Source organism: Callospermophilus lateralis, unplaced genomic scaffold (genome assembly GCF_048772815.1).
Source record: "Callospermophilus lateralis isolate mCalLat2 unplaced genomic scaffold, mCalLat2.hap1 Scaffold_96, whole genome shotgun sequence".
Classification (NCBI taxonomy): domain Eukaryota; kingdom Metazoa; phylum Chordata; class Mammalia; order Rodentia; family Sciuridae; genus Callospermophilus; species Callospermophilus lateralis.
In genome coordinates, this window is record NW_027517776.1 from 5,102,450 (window position 1) to 5,118,933 (window position 16,484).

General features: G+C 59.5%; 1 pseudogene; it reads left to right on the plus strand.

The window, feature by feature from the left end:
- Nucleotides 1–4,222: 4,222 nt before the first annotated feature.
- On the plus strand, nucleotides 4,223–7,687 carry LOC143641336 (RING finger protein 223 pseudogene; annotated as a pseudogene).
- The last annotated feature ends 8,797 nt before the right edge of the window (nucleotides 7,688–16,484 follow it).

Here is a 16,484-nt window from a genome sequence, read left to right on the forward strand (position 1 = left end):
CCTTGAAGCCGATTAGACTGCACTACCTGCGGCTTGGAGGCTGGAGGACCCCTCAGTGAGCCCCCCACAAAGGGCCTTGTCACCTGGGGCTTGGGACAGGCCAGACCTGGCTCCCAGCGAGTGACAGGCCGAATGGGAACCCACCCACGGGTTCTTGAAAGTCCTTTTGCTCCACCCACACTGCTTGGTTTGACCAACAGGAGCAGGCCGATGTGAGACTGGGGGCTCAGGCCACAGCCAGACCCACAGCCAGAACTGTTGGAGACGGCAGGGGTCACTAGGCTGCTTTGCACCTGGAGAAACCAGGGTAGCAGGACCCCTCCAGCACCACCCAGCCCAGTGGCCCCCACAGACCCTCTGAGAGGAGTGAAGCTGGGGCCTGGCCGGCAGGCAGGACGGAGCTGTGAACCAGCTGCCTGAGACTGAGGCCTCCAGGTCGTCTGGCTCCTGTGGTGGCTGGGAGGCCACAGCCACACCCTCAGGAGCTACAGAACTGAGTTCCCTGAGGCACTGCTGTCCCATCCCAGGCCTTGCACCCCAGGCAGGTCACACTGGCCAGCAGGCACCCAGGCTGGGCACCCACAGTGAAGTGCCCACACATGGGTCTTCCACATCTGAATCCCCAGGTTTTCTGGGCCCGTGGAAGGCATGCTGGCCAGCGGCCCTTGCCCAGTGGTCCTGTCCCAGCCATCCCAGGCCACCAGACACGGCCTGCACATGGCTAGCTTGGCTGGGGCCATCAGCCAAGGCTTCCTGTAGAGGAGGCTCGATGGTGGCCGCCTCCTACGTGCTGGGCTCAGCACTTAGTGGTCTGTCACTGTCCTCAGGTGTCCTGCCTCATCTCCATTGAGCCTGGCCCACTTCTTGGGGACGTGGCTGTGCTCTTGGCACTGTGATTCTGTGTGCAGCTCCTCATCCGCGAGTGGTGGACTTGATCTCTGAGGCTGGCCAGCCACTGGCCCAGCAACAGGGTGGGGTGCCGATCTGAAGTCAAGTCGAGTAAACTATTCAGAGCTTCTCCTTCCCTGCCTTCTCAGGGCCCTAAGGGTCATCTGTTCTTTTAAATATGTGTGACTGCCACCCCCTTCCAGGCCAGTACCACCCACCCCACTGCCATATGCAGGGGACAGGGAGACAGCAGGATCCAGGAGTGCTACTACCTAGTTCCTAGTCGGGGGCCTCAAGTCAGGGACTGCCTGGCTCCTGCCAAGGGCCCACCCCTGAATTCACCCCTTCAGCTCTCAGGGTGTCCCCCAAAAGACAGCTTGCTCCAAATCCCCTTGTTGGAGAGGGCCACCCGAGGTTCCTTGGGACCCAAGATGGGAAGATGTGGGCATCTCTTCTGGGCTGTTGTGGAGAAGAGCCAGGCCTGGCAGGGGCATGCAGACAGGGCCATGGAGACCTGGCAGGGATTGCCAGGCCTCATTCACACCCTAGAAACCCTCAGGATGAGGCTACAAATAGCAGTCTATGGGCTTGACTCGCCCTTGGGGAAACCCCCGTGTCCTGGCCACTTGAGCCCAGGGCAGCAGTCCCTCCTCAAGCCCACAGGTGGACAGTGCTTTGGGAGGCTGGTGGGCATGGAGGCATTTGCTGATGGGCATCAGAACTGGCCAAAGAGGGCAAGCTGTAGCGAGGCAGTTACTGGCCCTCCCCTGGGCACTGAGAGTCTGTCCAGAAGGAGGGCAGACCCAAGTGTGCCTTCCACTTGGAATGCCCAGAGTCCTGGCCCTGCCCCAGCCCCTCTGCCCAGAATATGGACTGGGGGTTGTGTCTTCAGATACCTGCTGCCATCCAGCCTCAGAAAGCCCAGCCTGAGGTCTGTCTACCTGAGAAGTGCTTGGGAACAAGGCCCCCAGTAGGCCTACCCAACTTCACCTTGTTCTGGGAACAAAGGACCCCACCCTGGAGACAGAACATGAGGAGCAGCGAGAGCCACAGGAGGGAGTCTGACCCAGTGGGCCTCTTTGCACCCGGGACCTCCCCAGGGCCATGCCATCCTGAGGTACCTGCAGCAGGACAGGTGCTTTGGCCAGACTGAGGGACCCCAACGTGATTTTTTAAAATATTTTTTAGTTGTAGATGGACACAATACCTTTATTATTTAATTTATTTTTATGTGGTACTGTTGGTCAAACCTGGTGCCAGGCACTGAGGCACAACCCCAGCCCCACCAACATGATTTCTGATGGCAGGTAGGAAGGGACATTGTGTGGCAGACAGGGAAGGCCCCCTCCCTCTCTGGTCATCCTGAGCAACCCCTGCCCAGGCCCTTCTCACTCATGCTGACCTGGGACCTCTCCCTCGCCTCCACCCATGGCCAAAATTGTAAACAGAGGTCACTACAGCCCCCTGCACATTCTTCCCTAGAGTCCAGCCCCCCACCCTTCGTTCCCTTACCTGCTCGTTCAGTATTCCCTGGGCAGCACTGGGGGAGGTGCCCAAGCTGACCAGGGAAGGATCAGCTGAGCAAGGATTCAGGTGGACCTGAGAGTGATGTCGGGTGGTGGGTGCACAGTTAGATGGGGCCTGGGTCTGGGGGCTGCCTGGGCTCTGAGCCTCAGTGGGGTATGTATCAGTCAGGCTCAGCAGATGGGGGTTCTGAGCAGGGGCTATCAAGAGATCTTTGGGGACTGCAGTTTCACTGCTGAGTACAAAAGGGACAATGCTCTCCAGGCTGCCTCCTTTCCAGAGGTTGGGGACCAGGCCTGTTGCCAGCCCCAGAAGGTGGGGCAAAGGGCAGACCCTTCCAGCTTCTGCCTCCATCCATACCTGGGCCTGCGTGAAAGCATCCCAGCTGGAGCCAGCAGAGCCACTGTGACATGCAGACAGCCTCAGGTGCAGCAACTCGGGGAGGGTGGGCAGTCAGCAGAATGACCAGCACCAGGCACACCCTGGCTTGGAGTGCCTCTCCACTCTGGCCCCAAGTACAGCATTGTCAGAAATGGGAGACCAGCTTCACCCATGGCCCTGGAAGTGGGAGAGCCGTGAACCATGGGCTTCAGGGTGCTCCTTCAAGGCCATGCTCTCCTGGACTCACCTGCACAAGGACAGCTCCTCTATCTGCCACCCACATTAGGTGGGGAGGGATGAGTGAGGGCCTGGCCCAGGGAGCCCCCAGGGTGAGGGGTACGGGGAGAGGAGACAGGAGAGAGTGAGGCAGACCCTGTGTGCGCACACGCACCCATACACTTCATGCATGCACAATGCTCACTCGGCCATTGTTAGGGTGCTGGTGCACACACCCCATTCACTCGCTTGCCTACTCATGATGTGGTAACAGGTGTGCCCCATCCACTGCCCTGGACACAGCCTGCCAAGTCCCCTCACTGCTGGGTGGGACTCCCCCAGGCCCAGGTGGGGGAAGGCAGGGATTCTGGCCCCACCTCTGCAGCAAGGCCTGGTACATTCCTTGGGCCTCAATGTCACACTCGCCTCTGGGTACTGACTGTCCCCTGAGGAGCCCGGTGACCTCACAGTGACAATATTCACAGGAGCCTGGGGAGGAGGTTTCAGGGCAGCCAGGAGTCTACTACCTGGAGGGCTTGTGATGCTGAGTCACTGGGCTCGCACAACTGGCTCCAGGGGCTGATCACAGCACCCCAGGAGCCCCCGACCCTGCTCAGGGAGCCAGTCCCTCTCTAGTCACTACCTCCTTCTGGGCCCCACCCCCTCCCTGGGCCCCAGCTGCTCTCTGTTCCCCTGCTTCCTATCTGGGCCCCCTCCTTTCCTGGCCCTGAGATCTCTCTCCACTCCAGGAGCAGATGGGGACGCTGAGGTCAGGTTCCCCTCTGGTAAGGCGTCACCCCCCAGCTCTCCCTCAGGCCCTGGGAGTCTTGTCCTTGAGCACCAGGATTTTGGGGAGCAACACTGCAGGGGCTTCTGATGCCCAGTCCACTGAGGTGGTCAGTGGTGCCTGCAGGTGGGCGGGCCCCCGAGGAGCAGGGGCATCCCTTACCCTAGCATGGCCCCTCTCACAGGGTGCCCTTTCCACAGGCCTGTGTGTGGGCTCCAACCTCAGAACCTGGGTTCTTGCTAGCAGTAGGCCCCGTCCCAGTTCAGCATCACTGGTGAATCGACCACTGTGCTAGGCAGAAGGAGGGAAAGCTCAGGACGTGGGAGGAGAGCCTGACCGTGACAGAAAGGGTGGGGAGGGCCACATCCATTGGAGGGATCCAGGTTGGTCATCTGGAGTGGAGTGGGCAGTACTCCTCCACTCACAATGGGCGCTCAGGTGAGCTGGCGAGGGGGTGGTCTGTGCCACTGGCTACTGCTTGGCCCATCGGGCTTTGGTGCAGTCCCCTCACCCTCCCTCCACTCTAGCCTCAGCCCTGGGTGAACACTGACACTAGCCCGGGCCTTTGCCCCGTGGTTGACTAGAGCCCCATGCTGACTGGCCAAAGCCAGAAAAGCTTCTGCGATCCTCTGCTGGACCTGGGTCTCCCTCAGCCCCTGGTCCCTGCCCCACAGAACACGGTGCCGGAGGGGGGAGGCTTCTTGCCCACAAGCTGTTGTGACCACCCAGATCACAAATGTCCTCGCTCTGATTTCATCCTCAAAGTTGCTGCTCAGGCCCTGCCTAGCCTTGACTTCTCACCTCACTTCCTGGACCCCAACAGAGGGAGGCTGGGCTGGAGTGGGACCCTGGGCAGAGGCAGAAGAGTGCCATGCGTGAGAAGGATAGTCACAGGTGGATGGGTGGGAGGGGGTGGAGCTTCTGGGGAGGCAGGTAGCAGTGCAGGTGACAAGCTGGGCTATAACTGTGAGGTGTTTGTGGGTTCCCCTGCTTTGGGCCCACTCAGGAGCCATGGGCAGCCGGAACTAGAACAGAGTGGACAGACCTCCATGCTGCAGAGGCCTGGGCTGACCCCAGACCCAGAACTGCTGATCCCCATGTGGCCATGCCTGTCCTGCTAGGTAAAGAGGATGGCCAGCCAATCCTGAAGCCCAAGCCACACCCCCAGCCACCCTGGAGGTATAAAGGCACCTGCCCACAGCTCATGCCTTGAGAACTCACACCTGTCCCAGACGGCCAACACCAGGACAAGCACACGCATCCTCTATTCCTGACAGCCCAGTTACACTTGCCAGTACCTCAGGACAGCTGCTGGCCACTGGGCCCAGGAGAGACACCTGCCAGGTGGAGCCGAGGCCAAGCCAGGACTGGAGGAGAGGGAGCAAACAGTATTGGAGCTGGGGAGCCCAGAGGCTCAGCACCCCTCTGTGGTCGGTGGAGAGGATCATGCCCAGGAGCTGCTGACCCCCCGCTGCCAGGTAAGGCTGCTCAGCCTGTCCTCACCCTTCACCTGAATAGGCGCCTCTGTGAGGGTGGGGCCTGGTGCCAAGGAGCAGGTTCTGTGGGAGAAAGGTGGGGGAGGGCGTCCCGAGGTCCTCCCAGGCTCTCCAGGGCCACAGCTGTCCCTGAGATGTGGTGACTTCACATGCCAGGAGCCTGGGGCCCTCGTGACATCACGGTGATGTCAGGTGACTCACAGGATCACAGTGACAATTAGCAATACCTGCACCATCCACCTGCCCCCAGGACTGGCCAGTAAGCCTAGATCAGGGCCAGGAAGGCAAGGGGCCACCTCTAGTGAGGCCTCCAGGGCTCCATGGGTCCTGGGACCAGAGCCTTTGAGATGAAAGGCATTGTCACTTGCCTGTCCTCTAGGCAGGACCCTGTGGCTGGGGAGGGGCAGCAGGCAGGGCAGGGCAGGTGTCTGGTCAGCGGGGTCTTCTGAGCCCATCAGGGAAGTAGAAATGGCCATGGAAGAGAAGGCCCTGGACCCTTCAACATCCTGCTTCCTCTTCAAAGGGCAGCCATGACCTGACATTCAAGGGCACAGAGTGGATGGCTGAAACCTGCTTCACCCTAGCCGGGGGGTCATTGGCACAAGACCCTGGTCACCAGCCAGACAAGTGGGCCCCAATGTGTCCAGGGTGCAGCTGGGAAAGCCCTCCCTTGGGATTTCACTCAGGCCTTCCCAGTCTCCCACCATCACAGGGCTCCGCTGCCCTCAGACTCAGAGACCCCCCACTCTACTTGGCCACTTACAACTCCAGCACGTGCCGACCAGCCCAGGCGCCCACTGCATGTAGTTTCACATCACTTCAGCCGCCCAGAGGCAGCCCACAAGCCCAGGGCCCCCATCCTGCAGGCTCCGGGTTGAGTCAACCTGGTTGAGCTGCCCACCCTCAAGCTGCCTTTCCCACAGGGCCTGTACCCCAAAAGATGGGATGTTGCAGGAGCCATCACAGACCACTGCCATCAGAAGTAGAGGCAGGGGCAGAAGGTGTCCACTGAGCCATGAGATGCACCCCAGCACCCTCTGGGCCATCTAGGCCTGGGGCCCACTGGAAACCCAGCCCTGGGACAAGTAGGGGAGGGTAGGTGATAGCTTGGGTGAAGGAGCTCCAGGGACACAGAAACTTCAGAGGTACCCCCAAGTGGACAGTGTGTTCCCTGGAATCTGGGGGCTGATGCTGGACAAGACTGACCTCATAGGATGGGCAGGAGACACTCACAGCAGCCTCTGTTCCGCAGCCCAGCACCATGTCAACAGGCCAGCAGGTATGGCACACGGTAGTACCACCCCACTGCCGGGGCAGCCCCACAGTCTCGACACCCAGGTCACCCGGCACCCCTGGTTCAGAGAAGGTGGCCTCCCCACTGGAGTGCTCCATCTGCTTCTCAGGTTATGACAACATCTTCGAGACACCAAAGGAACTGTCCTGCACCCATGTCTTCTGCCTGGAGTGCCTGGCCCAGCTAGCGGCCGCCCAACCCACAGGCTCCGGCAGTGAGGCTGTGCCTTGCCCATTCTGCCGGAAGCCCACAGCTGTGCCAACTGCTGGGGCCCCTGCACTGCGTACCAGCCGCCAGCTGCAGGCCAAGATGCCCGCACACCTGCAATGAGAGGAGCCAGTGTGGCTAGAGGGCACCAAGCTGTGCTGCCGCCCACTGCCTGCCACACCTGGCCGTGAGGCACACAGCTTTGTGTGTGTGGATGTGGGCCTGAGCAAGCCTGCTGAACCTACCCCACCTGCGCCTGTCCCAGACCTGGCCCCTCGCCGGAGCCGCCTGGCCCGCTGCTGGGCACGCTGCAGGGACTGGCGGTGCTTGGCATTGGTCTCTGTCCTGCTGCTGGTGCTGTTCTGCATGGTGCTCTGGCCCGTGCAGTGCGCGCTCAAGACTGGGAACCTGCACTGCCTCCCCCGGCCACCTACCGCCTCCAGCACTGCTGCCGCTGCCTTCTCCCTTGAGCCCCTGGCTAGCAACTAGGGTCACCAGCCTATGGCCAGGCCTCTGACCTGCTGGGGTCAGGAGCACAGCAGCTACTGGAAATTTATCCCCTAGGGCCCCACTGAGGGTCCTCATGAGATGGACAAAGGGTGCCCAAAATCTCTAAGAATGATTAGCTCCTACAGGCCCTAGAAGCTATCCCTTCCCCTGTCACACAGTGGTGGAAGGGACCCAGGAGGTGCTGGCCAGACCCCTGTCCTCCTCCACACACTGCAATGCATGGATGGCTTACTGTCTTTGAGGCCATTTCACCAGGGCCTTCCCAGGGCTCTCTCTAGGCAGGGCTGGCCCCTTCTGTTGGAGGGATCAGAGAGCAGAGGCAGGGCAGGCCCTCTGCCCAGGCCACTGCAGAAACTGCCCAGATGCCCTTCTATGCTTGCAAATAGTACATTTTAAAATAAAATATTTTATATCCATGTTTGGTAAAATGTTCTCACTCTGTGTCCCTGCCGCCACTCAGTCCCCACCCCTCCAGAAAGCCCCCTGTTCCACCCAGCCTAGCCTCTGTCCAGGTTCCCCATTGGATCATGGGTGGGACCAAGGACTAGGGGGCCAGCTCCAGTACCATGAGGTTCCCCTAGGGAAACAGGGAAAGTCCCAGGGCACCCCAGCAGGTTGGAGCCTCAGCCTGGCCCAGCACCCAGTGGCTCTAAGGGGGCTTCTCTTCCCCATCTCCCACCATGGCCATCCCTGCCTACCCCCAGGAAGTTGTGAACCCCCAGCCCCACCAGGAGAGCTGTTTAGGGAACCATGGGACCCAAGACCCCTGTGGAAAACAAGGCCCAAGGGTCCCTGAAGCAGAGGTGGTGACAAGCAGTGGTGGCCCGATGATCTAGACCTTGGGTCCCTCTGGGAGACCTCAGCCCTCCTGAGCTAGCCCACCTGCTGAGCAAGTGCATGCAGCTTTGTGGGCTGGGCCTCCTGCCCACCCCACCCCACCCAGGTTCTGCCATGGCCCCAGGAATCCTGTACCACAAGGTAAGTGAGACCAGGAAGGCCCAGACCTGCCCCAAGGCCCAGATACTTCCTGCTCCTACCAGCAGGGCCTCTGACGAGGCAGAGAGAGAGAGCAGAGAGAGTCTCTGTAGAATCTGGGTCCAGTCCTAGGGACCACATACACCCCTGGCCCAGCATTAGGGGGGCCAGGGATCAGCCTAAAAACAGAACTAAAACCAGCTTTACTAGAGACGCCCTGATGCCACAGGTAGCTGTGAGAAGGAAGGGTGCCTCCATGGACACAGGCAGGGGTGTCACACCCTGTCACACACAGTCATGCATATGTGGAGTCACCTCACCACCAGCAGGGCCAGGCACGTGAGTCTGCACACACGGTCACATGAGCATCTCTACAGGCTCTCATTCCACAGGCCTTATTGCACAGGCATGGTGGTGAGGAGGCCAGGCCTGCTGCCCTGAGATGGGCAGGGCACACAGGTCAGCAGGATACTAATACCGATGGCTGCAGTCATGTCAGGCATGGACTGTCCCTGTTGCTCACTTCACACACAGGCCAACATGGAGTGGCTGGACTTGAGGCACATTCAGGTTCACATGTGGTCACTGTCAGCTCTGCAGTCCTCACAAGGCCAAGGACACTGGATCTCAAGACTGTTCCCCTATCAGTCGGGGCCAGGTCTGGCACGCAAGTCTGAGAGGTGCACTCCAGGCCCCCGCCACTCCGACACCTGAACACCTCAGGCCCTGAAGCCGCCCTCTGAGGAGCCAACAGCTTCCAAGGGCTCCAGCCCTACCCCAGGGCACAGACAGGACAGCGCGGGTGGAGGGTGGCAGAGGCCCCTCGGCCCCCAGGCTCTGTGGGCAGAGAAGCAGGTCAGCTGGCTCCCAGGAGATCCCACCCAAAACGGGTGGGATTCGCCTGCACCCCGACCGTCAGCCAAATCATGCCGCGGGCTACCGGGACTGCGCAGGTCGGGGACTGCGGCAGAGCTTCCAGTCCTCCGCTAGGACTCGCGCTCCGCTGGGGCCCACGCAGTCCCGCCCCGCCCCCACCTGCTCGCGCAAGCGCAGCTGCTCGCCTCGGATGTAGCACTGTCGCGCTAGGTACACGAACTGGCACTGCGCTCGGTTTGCACCTTCCGCAAGCGCTGCTGCCGCACCAGCTGGTTCCTCCAGCCCTAGGGACAACGGCGTTCAGGGCAGCTGGCAAGCAGAGGAGGCTGGAGGGGTCAGCAGAGAAGGGGGCAGGTGGTAGGGTGGACTCTGGGTGGGGCTAACGGAGAGGGCAGGGCCAGAGGGGCGAGGCCCGTGGGAGGGCGGGGCCATCAGGTCAGGAGTAGGGAGAATGGAGCCTGGGGGAGGGGCAGCGGGAGAGGGTGTGGCTTCTATGGGGCGTGGCCTCCGGGAGGGGAGGGGCCGGAACTGCTCACCAAATTTGCGGATGAGGTCCCCCAGAAAGTCAAACACAATGATGGTGCCCTTGCGTCTGATGCCCACGCTGGGGTCAAACCAGGCGACCTCTTAATAAATTCAAGGAGTGAAGCCCTGGTCCCATCCTTACCAGAAGGCCTGGTCCACAGGTCCAGTCTCCTATTGCTCCCTGCAGTCCCACCCCTGGTAGCACCTGCAATGCACCACTATGAGCCCAGCGCCTGGCAGGGTTCACCTCATCCAGGTCAAGTCCTGAAAGTGCTTCGTTGTGCGCGGTGGCTCCTCCTGGGTAGGGCAGGTCTGGTTTGGAGAATGTGAGTGGCAGCTCCCAGGTAGGGCCACCGGGGTGAGAGTGTCCTGTTAGGACCCCTCGGTGGGAGGGGCAAAGGGGGTGAGCTGGGAGAAGGTGGAGGGGCTGGGGACAGGCCAAGGCCAAGCAGGAGGGGAGGAAGGAAAGGAAAATGGGGGTGGAACAGAAAGGGAAGGAAAGAAGGAGGTGGCTGGGCAGGAGTGGGGACAGGGAGTTTTGTTTAGGCAGAGCCAGCCTCCTGCCTGAGGAATTCGCAGGACCCTCCCACAAAGAGGTGGTTGGTCAGATCAGAGCCCTGTGCTGCTGGGAAGGGGGAAGGATCTGTGCCTGGGGCAGGAATAGGCACCAGTGGCACCCAGAGAAGAGAGCTGCTGACAGGAGCCAGGCAGAGACCTGGGAGGCAGATGTGAGCATGAGCCACCTGGAGCCAGGGCCAGGCCCTGGAGCTGGGGTGGAGACGAGTCCTCTGTGAGCAGAGCCCAGTCTGTGAACCAGGTTCAGGAGAACAGAAGCCACCAAAACCAGTGGGGATAGACTAAGTCAGGTTTCTCAGCTCAGGACCTCCTCTCCCTCAGCATGGACCTGGGGCACCCTGGCCCTCTGACCTACAGCCACACATTCCACTGCCCACCAGACTCACCTGGTCTGGCCGCCCCACTTGTAGCTTCTGTGCATAGTAGCCCTGTGGCACACACATAGATGGCCTTACTCTTGGTGGCCCCGAAGCTCTGGCCAATACCAGAAACACTTGTTCTGAAGGAGGTCAGCCTGTGACGCCTTGCCTGGCAAGCACACGCACACAGGTGCGGTCATGGGCTCTTCTTCCTCCCTCCGCCCCAGTGCCCCACAGCTTTTTGTCCCGGAGGAGGAGCTGCTTCCTTGACCAGTTAAGAGGGAAGCCTGGACCTCACAGTACAGGTAGGACTCCGGGCTCCTACCCACCCCTGCTCCACCTGTCTGATGGTCATGACAGGGACATGTGTGTTCTCTTGGCACATCGTGCCCCGAAGGCAGCTGACGTGGTCTGCAGGGAGCCCTGTGTAGCAATGTCCACTTTGCCCACTCCCAAGTCTGACTTCTCCTCTGGGTCACTCTGAAAGAGGGTGAATGTCAAAATTAAAGCTGAGAGGACAGATCTAAGTTTATGCAAGTGTGCAAAAGAGCCTAGGTGGTTCATGGTTCCTCACACTTAAGGCCAGGGGAGGGCTGAGGAGTCACACTCAGTCCAGCTTGCTCTGAAGACCCTGCTGGCTGGCTTTCAGCCCTGCCAGGGTCCGCACTTTGCTCTCCACCCCTTGGACCTGGCTCTCTGGGACCTCCCAGCATGGTCTCTGGTGCCCAAGATGGAGCCCGGATGACTGGGGGGGCAGACACAGGTCAGGGTCTCCTGTGCGATCCAGACAGGCCTTGAGGGCAGGATGTCATGCACACCTACCTGCTCCCTCACACACCCACCTGATGCAGTTAGCCTTGACGGAGTCGGCTCCAGGCATGCTGGTGTCCACGTCATGCGGGGTGACATGGGTGGTATCAACTGGGAAGGTAAAGAGGCCATTCGGGTCTCCTGGAGAGGTGGGAAGCTCCACCACCCTGTCTCCTTGCCCACTGACCTGTGGTGAGCAGAGGTGGGGAGGTCTGGGGCCTTGTGTGTAAGAGGGAGCCAAATCTGGTGGTGGGCGCTCCCTGCCTCCCCCAGGACCCCTGCCAGGTGGTCTCCACGTGCCCATGACAGTGAAGCACTTGATCACGGGGAAGGACGTTCTTGCAGAGGTTATCAGGCTTGGCCTCTGTGCCTTCTTCCAGGGTTATAGGAGCCAGCTTTCCTGCTGTTGCAACACCTGGGAGAGTGGAGGCTTCAGCTGTGGCCCTGTCCCTCTGCAGAGCCCTCAGTGCCACCACCCCGCCCCAGCCCTGGAGGATGGAGTCAGAGGTAGGCAGCAGGAAGGGAGCACCTCAGACTCCTCCCAGAGACCCTGCTTGTCTTCCCACGGGCATCTGCAGCCTGGGTGAGCTTCTGCACGTGGCTCTCGGCACTGATTCCTGTGGCCTTGCGGGGCTTCCAGGCAGAGCCCCCAGCACCCTTCACCAAGGTGGCCACCACGCCCTGACCAGGCCCAGGACCCTCATTCTGGGGAGGACACTGGGGCCATCTGCCAGGGGCCTTGCCTATTCCTCCCTTCTCTTGGTCCTTCAGATTCCCAGGGCAGGCATGCAGGAAGTCTTACCCCTGGCCTTTTTCGTGGAGGGGTCAATGTGGCATTCCTTTGGCCCCGGGGCTCCTGCAGCAGCCTACCTGCTGGAGCTGCATGACGGCCCCGACTTCTCCACCCAGGGGTCGGAGAAGCCTTCCTGTCGGGTCCCACCAGTTCTCTCAGGATGTAGAACTGCTCCCTACCTCCCGCCACACTTCCCATCTGTTTGTGGGGTGGCAGTGAGGGGCCTGGCTGTGAAGCCCGCCCTTCCCAGAGTCACAGCCCTCTCATGCCGCCTACAGCTTGGATGCAGACCATCATGTAGGTGATGCGGGGCTGCGGTCGGTGCCCGGTGCCTCCTCTGGCTCCTGAGTCAGCACTGTGAGCACAAACTCCCCAGGGTTGCTCTGATTCTCCTGTACCAGGAAGCTGCCCGGATGCCCTTCTCCATCAGCAGCTTCTCAGCCTCCTTGCCAGACAGGTGCCTGTGGTACCACCTGGCCCAGGGTGAAGCACAGATGTGGTTGGAGGCCCTAGCCTGGGAGAGACTCGTGTGAAGCTGACACTTCAGAAACAGATATGGAGACAGAGACAGACAAGCATCAGACCTCTGGCCCAACCCTCTGACCCTCTCTCCCCCAGCAGTGCTAAAAGACAAGACAGCTGTGTTGAGCAGGGTGCGGGGTGGCCACCAGGTGGCAGCCTGGTCCTCAGCAACAAGAAGCAGAGTGGCCTCCCAGACCAGCCCACCGGGTCCCTGGCACAACCAGCTTCCTGTAGTGGGGAAACAGATTGCAGGAGCTGGCTCACCCCAGTCACTAGCCAGGAGGGTAGTGGTGGCATCAGGGCCCAGTTCCCTGCTCTCTCACCCCTGCACCTGTGCTTTGGATTTGGGGGACACGGGCCTCATAGCACACGGGGGCAGGGCTGCCAACACTCTCAGTTTGGCGGCCGCTGCACCTGGGTGACTGAAGAGTAGGTGAGAGGTGGTTCCCAGCAGACTCACACACTTGCACACACATACAGGTGCCATTAGCCCAGGCTCATCACTCTGACATGGGGTCCAGGCAGCCCAGTGGGCCCTGCTGTGATCGTGAAGCAGCCACCCACACTGGCCCGTGCAATGCTCCACCAGCTCAGCCAGCGTGGCAAACTTCTTCCCCCCATACAGGTCACAGTCGTCACCCACGTTCTGGATCATGATGTGGGTCCCTCCTTGTGCCACCTGGAGGGCAGGTTCAAGGGCAGCTATGGGAAGGGAGCCTGGCTCCCACCATCCCCCGCCTCCCATCTTCACTCAGCCTCCAGGACAGTCTCTGGGCTTTTCCTGCCAGAAATAGATGGGGCCAGGACCCTCCCCACTGCAGCTCTTGTCCAGTCAGTGTGGGCACTCCTCCCACCCCCTGCCCAGGACTAGGCTTTGGGACCCCAGGCCCAAGTTCCTTAACCTGGAGGCCAAGGCTGGGGCAGCCCACCACCAGTGGTCCTGCCCAGGAGCTCAACAATCAGGCTCAGTCCCCTACCCCCCCCCTCAATGTGCTCAAGGTGCCACCTTACAGTTGGGGAGCTCTGGGGAGTGAGCCTGCTGCCTCAGGAGAGAACCTAGGCAGATCTGAAGCCTGTTAGCACCCCAGCGGCCACTTCTCCTCACAGACTGATGCCTCCTCGTCCAGGCAGACATGGGTCCAGCTGTCTACTCTGCTGTCACAACTCCTCCCTTGCCTCTCCTCCCACACAATCCCCAGGAGCTGGCCCCCAGACGGCAGGCAGTGGGACCAGCTTTCCCTCACTCCCTGAGCCACCCCAACAGAGTCCTGCCCAGGGGCATAGCAGCTGCCCCACAGCACCCAGTTTCCCTCAGCTACTGGCCACTACCCTCTGGGAGCATCCTCAGGTGTTCAGAACCCTGCCTGGCCAGGCCCACCCTCCGCAGACAGTGTGGAGCCTCCTGGGCTGCTCTTGCTGGGCCTGCCTGGGAAGCTCCCCTGGGGCCCTGGGACAGAAGCAGCATCTCTGCCTCCACCCCACTGGCGTTGGGGTGAAGCCACCTGGTATGGGGACAGTACGTTGGAGACTGCAGACCAGTCCTGCCCCAGCCCCTGCATCATCTCTGCAGCTAACACCCACAGTTGCCAAGTGGGCCTCCCCTGCTCAAAGCTTTTGATGGGCCATGATGAGGAAGGAGGCGGGGGCCAGGTGGGTGAGGGAGACCCTTCCAGCGCGTCCAGAGGACAGCCATCAGAAGCACCCTTCTACATGACCCAGCTTCTCAGGGTGGAGCTGGGTCCTGCCACAAGCATGAGCCCTTGTTCAGACCCCCTAGAGCCACCCCACTGGCCCCTTGGTCTTGGAAGACTTCAGCTTCCTGGCTGCAGGAAGGAAGGCTTTGCCCAGCTCTGGGGTGGCTGCCCTGGCTGACAGAGGCCAGCAGCTGCTGTGCCCTTCTGGCTTGTGCACTTGCTGTTCAGCCCCCATCACAGGCACCACACTGAGTAGCCTGCTGAATGTCTCCTACTCAAAAATGAAGTTCCATAAGTGCCACTCTGTGTGCTGCCATTTTCCAGGGCTGAAAACAGTGCCTGGGACCAGAAAATAATCACATTTGAATCAAGAAGTGAATGACCTGGGCTGGGGATATGGCTCAAGCGGTAGCGTGCTCACCTGGCATGCGCCAGGTGCTGGGTTTGATCCTCAACACCACATAAAAATAAAATAAAGATATTGTGTCCACCTAAACAACTAAAAAATAAATATTTGAAAAAAATAAGTGAATTACCATCAACATTCATAGCAGCACAACTCACAATAGGTAAATTATGACATTGACCCAGATGCCTGTCAATAGATAATGGATTAAGAAATTGTGGGCTGGGATTGTGGCTCAGCAGTAGAGTGCTCACCTAGCATGTACGAGGCCCTGAGTTCAATCCTCAGCACCACATAAAAATAAATAAATAAAGGTATTGTGTCCAACTACAACTAAAAAATAAATATTAAAAAAAGGAAATGTGATATGTGATACACACACACACACACAATGGAGTTCTGCTCAACCATAAAAAAAGAATACAGGGCTTGGGATGTGGCTTAAGTGGTAGCGTGCTCGCCTGGCATGCGTGTGGCCCGGGTTCGATTCTCAGCACCACGTACAAACAAAGATGTTGTGTCCGCCGATAACTAAAAAATAAATATTAAAAAATTCTCTCTCTCTCCTCTCTCACTCTCTTTAAAAAAAAAAAGAATACAATTATGGCATTTGCCAGTAAATCCATGGAAATGGAGAATATTACACAAAGTGAAATTGGCAAAACTCAGAAACCCAAAGGTCAAATGTTTTCTCTCCTTTGTGGAAGCTACAGTAAAATAAAGGAGAGGGGGAGGGAAGGAGAGGATAACATAAAGAACCAAATACAAATCAATGAAAGTGAAGGAAGTCCAGCAGAGCAGAGGAGGGAGAGGGCAGGGAGGACAGGAGGAAAAGGGGGATAAGCAACTGGAGACGAATTCCGTGTGTCTAGGAGTTGGTTGATATAAACCCAACTACCATGTGTAACCTTAAAGCTCCACTAAAAGAAGAAGTGAATGACTAAGAATGGCAGGCGGTAGATGGCAGGGGCTGTCAGTGGATGGGTGGATGGGTGGATGGGTGGATGGGTGGGTGGAAGCCCAGCAGCTGGCAGGAGCCATTGAGAAAGCCAGAGGCCATGAGTTCACTGACTACAGGGCACAGCAGGACAGAGGCAAGTGCTGGTAGGGAGGAGCAGCAGGCCCCGACATGGCAGGCCTCTGCCCCCTCCCAACAGGACTCCTGTCAGGGCCTTGCTGTCGTCCACTGAACATGAGCCTCCAAGTAAGTGCAGGCAGGGAGGCTCTTCTGCAGACCCTGTGTCCCTCCAGATGTCCTTGGGCTTGCCTCCCGCTCCCCAACCCCACTGAGACCTCCTTCCAGGCTGCTCCCCACCTCTGGCCCCAGGTCCTGCTCTTCCTCAGGAGTCCATGCTTGTCTCCCACCTCCGGGGCCTGGCCATGGTGCTTGGCTCCTCATGTGGGGTCCCACTGAGTCCACCTGCCATTCACCTCCAGCCCTAGCCCTGCATGGAGCTGCAAGCTCATAGACACCTCAGCATCTCCATTTGTAAAGAGAGCAGCATCTTTCGCAATATTTGCAGGATTTGTCTCCCGTTCTCCATCTTCCCTCTCAGCAAAGCAAGCCACTGTACACCCACTGCCTGGGCCTCAACCCCAGCAATGATCCACCAGCACTCTCTGGTCACACCTTTGCAACATGCCC